Below are 8,720 nucleotides of genomic sequence, written 5' to 3'. Positions count from 1 at the left end.
TACAATACATAATATTGATTCCATCTACCACACGAATTTAGGTTTCATACATAGAGCACTTGGCAACGTCAGAAACAAAGTACGTTACATGAATAATAGATGCCACTCCACTTTTTTTTTAAACCGGGCTTTACCCCTTTCCATTACTAAGAACGGAAATACAACCAGTTCAGATGACAGGAGGAGGGAAAGAGGGTAGAGCGAGTTCAAGCATTACCAGGAAACCCACCACATCCGCCCGACATCGTGACGGATGCCATGGGGCGAAAACCTGGTAACACCAATATTAAGTCAATTACATCCGAACAAACCACACAACAGATCATCCCGAAATTAGCAGAGTCTAAGCAAAAGTATCAGAACTCCACATGAACTGATCTAGCGTGGAATCACAAGCCCGAATGCAAAGAGCATCACTAATGACAGAGCGCACCCCACCATGAACTTCCTCTGAGCTTCGAGATCTGCCACAGCTTTGCGAAGCATCTCAGAATCTTGGCTATGAATCATCATATTTTCTCCACCCCTCTGTTGCACCTGAGCGCTCGTCGCCTCCTGGACTACCATTCCTTCGAGCACTTGCGTCCTCGCCCCATGCACGCTCCGATTCAAGAGACGATTCTGTGCCTCCAGAGCCCACACTGCGTTGCGGAGATCCAGTAGCAGCTGGTTCATGAAGGCGTTAGGCTCCGGGTCGGCCCACTCGAAGAAACCGCACCCAGCACCCTGCAAATCAGCACTAAACCTTTCATTGAACACAGGCACAAAGGTCAACATATTTGGCATGAGTGTAAGCGATTCACTTACCCTCCCTTTGGCGCAAGCTAGGTACCGTCTGCCAGGGTTAAGATCACTCCAAGAGATCCAGAGTGGCGCCTTGGCGGCCGGAGTGCACGAGCAGTACCTCGCAGGCTCGTAAGCCAGAGGTAACTGCCTGTACGGAAGAGGTGCGTTGCTACACCGGCGAGGAGCACCACCGCACCCCCGTGGCTGAGGATGCCGACATGCTATTCTCACTACAACTGGTATACCTTAGCTTAGTCGGAACGAGATCTGATGGCTAGAGGAGGATGAGGATGAGGCTGAACAGAGGGATGGATATTTATGCTCATTGTCATACCTGGCCAAACGGGCCGGCCCGGCCCATTATAATCGTGCCTGGCCCGGCACGGCCCGCCAGGCCACGATTACTATACGGGCCGTGCCGTGCCGGCCTGCGTGCTGCGCCCTCAGGCCCAGGCACGGCCCAGTTAGTAAACGGGCCGGCACGTTGGCCCGTTTAGCACGGTGGGCCGCATATTTTCAGCCTATTATTTGACGCACTGAGCGTTTTTTAGCCTATTTTTACATATTGGGCCATATATAGATGTATAAAAAAATAAAAAAAACTTAATCGGGCCGTGCCGTGCCGGCCCGCGTGCCTAGCCTCCAGGCCCAGGCACGGCCCAGGGCGTGCTGCGTGCCTGGCCCGGCCCGTTTAGCCCGTGTCGTGCCTGGCCCAAGGCGGGCCGTGCCGGCGTGCTCACGGGCCCGCCCGAAAAAACCAGCCCATTTGGCCAGCTATACTCATTGTACGTACACGCGGTTCACACCAACCAACCAACTGAGTAAATGCAGGACGAAACAAAATAATTTTTTTTTGAACATTCAACGGGGGGCGATCGCCCACCTGAACATTTTTGTATTTAAAAGTAATAGTGAAGCATTACATCACACAACACACCCGCAGAGTGCTAATGGGGGTGGGGGGGGCGAGAGGGGCTCAACTACAAACATCCGCGCACCATTGACGCAACGACGCACAGTCTATGCGGGATGGAGCCCGAACTATCCATAAGAGAAGATGCTCTGGAATCAAACGCCGCAAGTCCACATCAGAGGTACGGATGTTATCGAATACCATCCGGTTCCTGGACTTCCAGACCACCCAAAGGACAGCGCACATCGCCGTGCTGAGGAGAGGACGGCTCCAAGAAGGATGACAAGCAGAGAAGGTGGCCCAAACTCTTTCCACCGTGCAGTCAACTGGCAAGTGACGACGGTCGAGGATACACGCCCACATCTGACGCAAACGGGGGCATTCCAAGAAGAGGTGTGTGATAGTTTCCGACCGCCCGGGGCAGAAAGGCAATCGTCATAGTCAAGGAACCCGATTCGATGAAGGAAGGCCCTCGTGCGGGTGTTGCCATGCCGTAGAACCCAGGCGAACACCTTGACTTTGAGGGGCACAAAGCCGTCCCAGTTTAAGTCGTGCAGGGGGAGCCCGCAGCCAGAGCTTTTGATCATATGGTACTCCGCACATGCCTTGAACTGTAGACACCCCCCCCCCCAAGCGAGTGTCCGCTCATCAATTGTCGAAGAGAAACGCACGCGAGCAAGCGCAGACCGAAGTAAGTGGAGCTCCAACTCAGCAGACCTAGACAGACGATCATGCATAGGAATTGCATTGGGGCCGAGCCGCCCAAAATCCTCCAAGGTTGCGCTAGGGTGGAGACAGTGTGTGTACGCGGCGGGAAGAGCGGCCGCCAAGGCCCCGAGAGAGGTCCAATTGTCATGCCAGATGGACGTGCCCACCCCGTCCCCAATCCTTACAGATGTTAGGGAATGATAGAGGGGGACCAGGGAGGCGAACACCTTCCAAGAGGGTGTCGAAGCCGCGGGACGGTCACCCAAGTACCAACGGCGCACCCAGGTAGTCCAGGGGGTACGAAAGCCACTGAAGATTTTATGGACCATCTTCAGCAAGAGACATGTGTTCTGGACCTCAATGCCGATCAATCCAAGCCCCCCCTCTGTGCGGAGACGACAAGCCTCATGCCAGGCAACCTGGCAGTCTCCCCCGGAGCACTCACTCGCCCCTTTCCAGAACATGGCCCGGCGGGGGCGGTCCATCCTGGCTACAGCGCCTTTGGGGAGGGGTAGAACTGTCATGGCATGAGTGGAGATCGCAGCCAGAACCGCAGAAGAAAGCGTCAAACGGCTCCCCTAGTCCAGAGTGTGTGTGCGCCATCCAGGTATGCGACGTTCAATCTTGATTGGTAAGAAATCCAGGGCGCTAGCAGGCAATTTTTCATCAGAGAGGGGCAGACCGAGGTATGATTGGGGGAACGTCGACAACGGGCAGCCAAGGTCCGCAGCTAGCAGGGCAGCGTGCGCAGGGTCAACACAAATTGGGACGAAGGTGCTTTTGTGGTAGTTGATAGTTAGCCCCGTGGCAGCAGAGAAGGCATCCAAAATAGACTTCAGCCGAGAGAGCTGCCCCTGATCAGCACGGACCAACAGGAGGGTATCATCGGTGTACTGAACAACGGGACAGGGCAGGTCGTCGACAAGGGGATGCAGCAACCTATCAGTGGAGTCATCCTTTACAATCAATTGGTGGAGAAGGTCCGCAATAATCAAGAAGAGGTAGGGCGACATAGGGTCCCCTTGTCGCAGCCCTTTTTTACACTAAATCCACCTACCGGGGACCCCGTTCAACAACACTGTCGTTTTGCTGGTGGTAAGGATATTATGGATCCAAGAACACCATCGGTCACCGAACCCACGTGCCTGCATGATTACACCCAGTGCATCCCAGCTAACAGAATCAAAGGCTTTCTTGAAATCCAACTTGAGGGCAATCGTGGGTGTCTTTCGAAGACGGCAGCTCTGGACCAAATCCGCTGCATACAAGAAATTATCTGCGATGCATCTCCTATGTATTCAAATATGTATGTCCCGATGTTAACTACCCATTTGGTTGTACATCAAAGCCAATATTTTTTTATTCACTGCATTTTTTGTCAATAACTTTTCTGTCTATATTGGATTCATGTTTCTCCTCACTTAATATGAAGCAACTATTCAGATTAAAATGAATACAGGCATCACTATTTGTTTGGCTTAATCTAGAGGTACAAACATATTCAATTTGTCCAATTATTACATAATACAACCCGAGCACGCACTAACACACTCCCTTTCAGATAGTGCACGGGTCAAATGAGATGGAAAGAAGTCTTGATGGATTCCAGTGTGTCCCTCAGCCACCTTGCAATTATTGTCTTTCAGTCGCATAACCTCGTACAAGCACATTTTCCGATAGTCCACCAAGACGTCCTATATTTTAAAAAGTGCGTAAGTTATCAGAAGGTACAAAATGATCAAATTAACCACCACACGCCCTACTCTTAAATTTTTATTGATTATGGATTTTATTCTCAAAGACCATTGAAATGCATGGAAAATACTTACCTTTGTCAGATTTCTCATTAGTTTACCACCGTCCTGATTCCTTGCCAAGAAAACAGATGAAATTCCGGAATCTTGGCTACAAGTACAAACATTTATATCCCATGCATTAGGACGAAAGATAAACCTTCTACTTTTACTGTTTATGAATGTTGTTACCTCGAATAATTTTCCGCAATTAGCATAGGGAAGGAGCGCGATCACCCATGTTCGTCACACCCCCAGTCGGTGAAGAAATGATTTACGCAATTGAAAAAGCCATGCAACACCCGCCCACTAGCTTCTTCATGAACAAACACCCTCCCGTAGCACCTGATATTTTCCCGATCCCCAACATGCTGGAGTAGGTTTCTCAAATGAGGGGAAAATATCAGGTGCTACGGGAGCACCTAACTTTAGGTGCTCCCGGAGCTTCTCAGCCGTTGGATCTATAATCTAACGGTCATCTAGGATGTTGCTGGATCTGGTTGCAATAACGAACTTCTAGGGGTGTTTTTTTGAATAAATGCGCGAGCTCTCTTTTTGGCCTTCGGATTTTAGATCCAACGGCTGAGAAGCTCCCGGAACACCTAAGTTTAGGTGCTCCCGGAGCACCAGATATCTTCCCGTTGGGGATCAATTACTATTATGTTTTTGCGCCTCATATCTAACATGTATACCACCCAACCATCATGTAGGAAAGTTGGCACCACAATCTGAAAAAAAAATGAATTCACACTAAGTGATTTGAAACAAAAACATTAGTACTGTAAGCGGCCCGTGGTAGTTTCGAAATTAATGTCCATCTTACCATCCTGCAAGCTCCAATAGTATCATCTGACAAGAATTCTTCCTGTATCGATAGAACATATCGTGGATCTAGACCACCCAAGCAGAAGGTCTGCATTTTAATTATTCAATAGCATGCTCAATATTGCACCAAAGATGGAATTAAATTTACTTTCTTATTGTACACACCCCATGATGAAATTGTACTAACCGCAAAATCAGGGTCCATGAATTTACGCCAAACATTCCCTGATGCGTCCTTTGAGTTCTTCCTATCAATCTGCCGAATGCGCCTAATCAGCAATGTGCAACACTCGTGGCTTAATCTCAGCGCCCCAATGATTTCTTGCCTAACTGTTAATCCATCCAACCTCAAAATACGTGGCTTCTTTTGATCAAACCAAACCCTGCAATTCGACGTTAGACACAATTAACTAAAACGGATGTGTATGCATTACAACACAAAAGAGCCATTATTTTCTCGAGTGCACTATTACTATGGATTTCGGCCGTACTGGTTTACCTGCTTAGTGTGGAAACAGGAGCCGCCGTCCACCAGGCCTCAATAGATCGGGTAACGGTCATAGCAGGTCCTGGCGGGCAAGACCCAATTGACCACGGGTCTCTTGCGAAGGTGGAACTAGGCCTCATTTGGTTGCAAAGTGAAAATATTTCAGGGTAGTAATCCCACGAGGGGGACTTTCCATGGTCATAGGAAATCCTCTCCCGCCACCGGGGGAGATCCCCACGTGAGTTTGGAGACAAGGGGGAGGGGAGGGAATCACGTCAGGGAAGTGTCAACTTTCTTAGAAAATAAATGTAGTATTCAAAAACCATGAAAACTAATTTCCTTTTTTTTGTTTTTTTCTTACAGAATCATCATAGCAGTACGGAAGTAAGTAAATTTCTAATTTCCATGCAAAATTGAGAAAACAGAACAATGGAGAATAATTTTGTAATTTCAAGGATAAACCAGGAAATATGAAACACACATAATCAGTAAAAAAATACTTCAGTCCACATCACACACGTGGACCATAAATAACACAACACCGAGGATAAATTCTGGTGTGCTAATCATTGTTTAATATTTTTTTAGACAAAAGACATCAGCCAAGCCCGAGATGGGGCTCGAGCCTAGCCTGACTTTGAATTAACAAAGCCATCAACTGGCAGATTACAAGCAAACGCCCTCATGCAAAATAAAGAACAACATGGCGATAAGATACATAAAGATGGACAACACCAAACTACTCCTCACACGCTACGGAAACTGAAGATAATCAAAAGAGAACGAAGCCGAAGACATCGAGGACCTTCTCCAAGAATGCTACACCAAGAACAATATCACACTGGCTCGGAGGAGAGAGGGGTCGACACCAACGGGGCATATGCTGTCACCATGCACCTACGGGCACCGGCACGGCACATCCGGTACACCATCTTCGAAGAAGGACACTACCTCCTTGCCTGGATCGAAGGCGCCGCACCGTCGCAAGATGAGATGGACGCCGCCGGAAGATGGCCACATAGAGAAGGTCAGCGCATCCCCAACGAGACCCAGAGGCTCTCCTTGAGGAGAACATCGCCGCTGCACACATCCAACACCGGAGGGGGAAGTTTCACGTCAGGACAAGAGGGCCACGTCGCCGCCGCCGCCCACCACCCACAAGCGCTAGCCGACCACAAGGCTCACAAAGCGGAGCCTTCAAGAAGGGAACGGTGCCGAGAGCACCACCGCCGCCCAACAAAGTTAGGTCTTTCGCCTGGGAGACCTAGGGGCAGGGGAAGTGAGGGGATCAGTTCATACCGACGCCTCCAAGGAGGGGAACGACACATGTAGTTCCATTAAAAAGATGTAAATATGTGACTGATCCATGTTGAAATGCGTTGTCACTGGAATAATCACTCTACTGAAATTTCCACCATCAACTTCTTTGAAACATTGTCATTGGTTAGCTTTAGGAAACCTGCAAATCAAAAAAGAACAATATAGTATACAATATCACATTTTAAACTATATATAATCACATATGCATGGTTCTATTCCAGACTTATTTATGTTCTAATAAATAAAATATTGTTCCCTTTGATTCCTAGACGACCACGGCATGAAAGCCATCATTTGGCAAGAAAAGAATGTTACACTGAAACCAGCTTGAAAATAGTCGTCGAAGCTTTTCAATTGTATAAACACTATTCCAATTGTATAATATTCAGAATAATATACACTGTCATGTCAGTTTCCTAGGAGTGGCAACATTAAGATCAACACCCAGATGCATATATCTAATCAGCACAAGATTCCATATATACCTCATTAGCCCACATGTGCATAGATGACTATCTAATCAGCACACAACCGGATGCATATTTCCAAGAAAACTGACATATATGGGCAAGTTATTGCAGAATGTAAAAGATATATACCTTATAAAAATAAAAAGTATATCAGCCAGCTATAAGAAAAACAGAAAGCTTCAAATTAGTTTCAACTGAGAACCAACCTCGGATCATTATCCGGCAATGTTGTTTATAATCTGGACAAGCATTCCATATTTTGTGCCGAGTGAAGGTGCAGATGGCACTTTCACCTTAGTGGCACAAAATGTGACCTGGCGCCAACCATTGCTACCTCGTCTCGGAAATTCTATAGTAAAGTATTCGCCTACATACAACGTTAGGAGTAGATTGTACAGGACTTCAACAAGAGGCAATTTCAGCTATTAAGTATCAACCCAGAAACATACAGATCACACAAGTGAAATCAGCTAGCTATATCAAGTAAATATGCTACTGAAAGATATACATGCTAGATTAATAGAATTTATCTTAACTATGGCGATTAATTTTGAAATATCATCTAAGAAACATTTTCTTAGAGACCATTTTACATATCAAGTACCCCCTCCGTCCCAAAAATAAGTGACTCGACTTTATACTAACTTTAGTGGGAGTATTAGAGACCATTTTGCATCAGTTGTGCAAGTAACAAGCAATGGTAAGCTACCGAGCTGGGCAGGGCATGCAGTGCCATGATCTTCCAGGATACTGCCATGTACCTTTCACCATAAGAACCTATCTACCTAATTATATATGTTGCACATTATATATGAGAAAAGAACACATCAGATGTTGCACATTATTCAGTTCCGTCATCAGTCGAAAATTAAGACTCTAGGAATGCAGGCTTGCATAAAACAAATAGACACAAGAAAGTATATAGGGGTACACAAACACACAATCTTGATATTGTCCAGAAATGGGTAGTAGGATTCAGACATAGTGTGAATGTGATACAGTATGTAATGGGTGAAGAAAACAGAACCATCTTGTACATTTTATTTTGTCTGTTGGTTTATCTTGAACGAGAAAGTATAAATCCTAGAAGAAAATATATAAATATTAGCAATGAGAAATTGATCCATCAGCAAAAAGATGCTTACTCTAGTTTCAGTTTATCCACTGTAAAGAATGCACTGTTGCATCATTATCAGTCTAATAGAGGAGGGTCTAGTGTGTCTGCCTGCTTCTAGCATACAAGTTTACACGATGATGAGCACCTGCTAGATGTATTTCAGAACGAGAGGTAAAAAATAGGTAAAAATATTGATGCAAGCCATGCTCTACAACAAGTGCAGAGCAACTACCCAAGAAAAATACAAGCTCCTATGGAATTGGTGGTTCAAAATCAGGGACGGTGAAGGCATGATTTGAAG

At 46.6% G+C, this 8,720-nt stretch overlaps 1 long non-coding RNA gene across 1 annotated transcript; it reads right to left on the bottom strand.

Moving 5' to 3' along the window:
* On the bottom strand, nt 1–1,058 carry LOC123065171 (uncharacterized). Its single transcript, XR_006430917.1, has 2 exons — nt 808–1,058; nt 1–726 (listed from the first exon to the last, which is right to left on the bottom strand). It is a non-coding gene; the product is annotated as an uncharacterized lncRNA (long non-coding RNA).
* Nucleotides 1,059–8,720: the final 7,662 nt, after the last annotated feature.

This window comes from Triticum aestivum, chromosome 3B (genome assembly GCF_018294505.1).
Source record: "Triticum aestivum cultivar Chinese Spring chromosome 3B, IWGSC CS RefSeq v2.1, whole genome shotgun sequence".
NCBI lineage: Eukaryota > Viridiplantae > Streptophyta > Magnoliopsida > Poales > Poaceae > Triticum > Triticum aestivum.
This window is presented reverse-complemented; position numbering and strand designations above follow the sequence as displayed.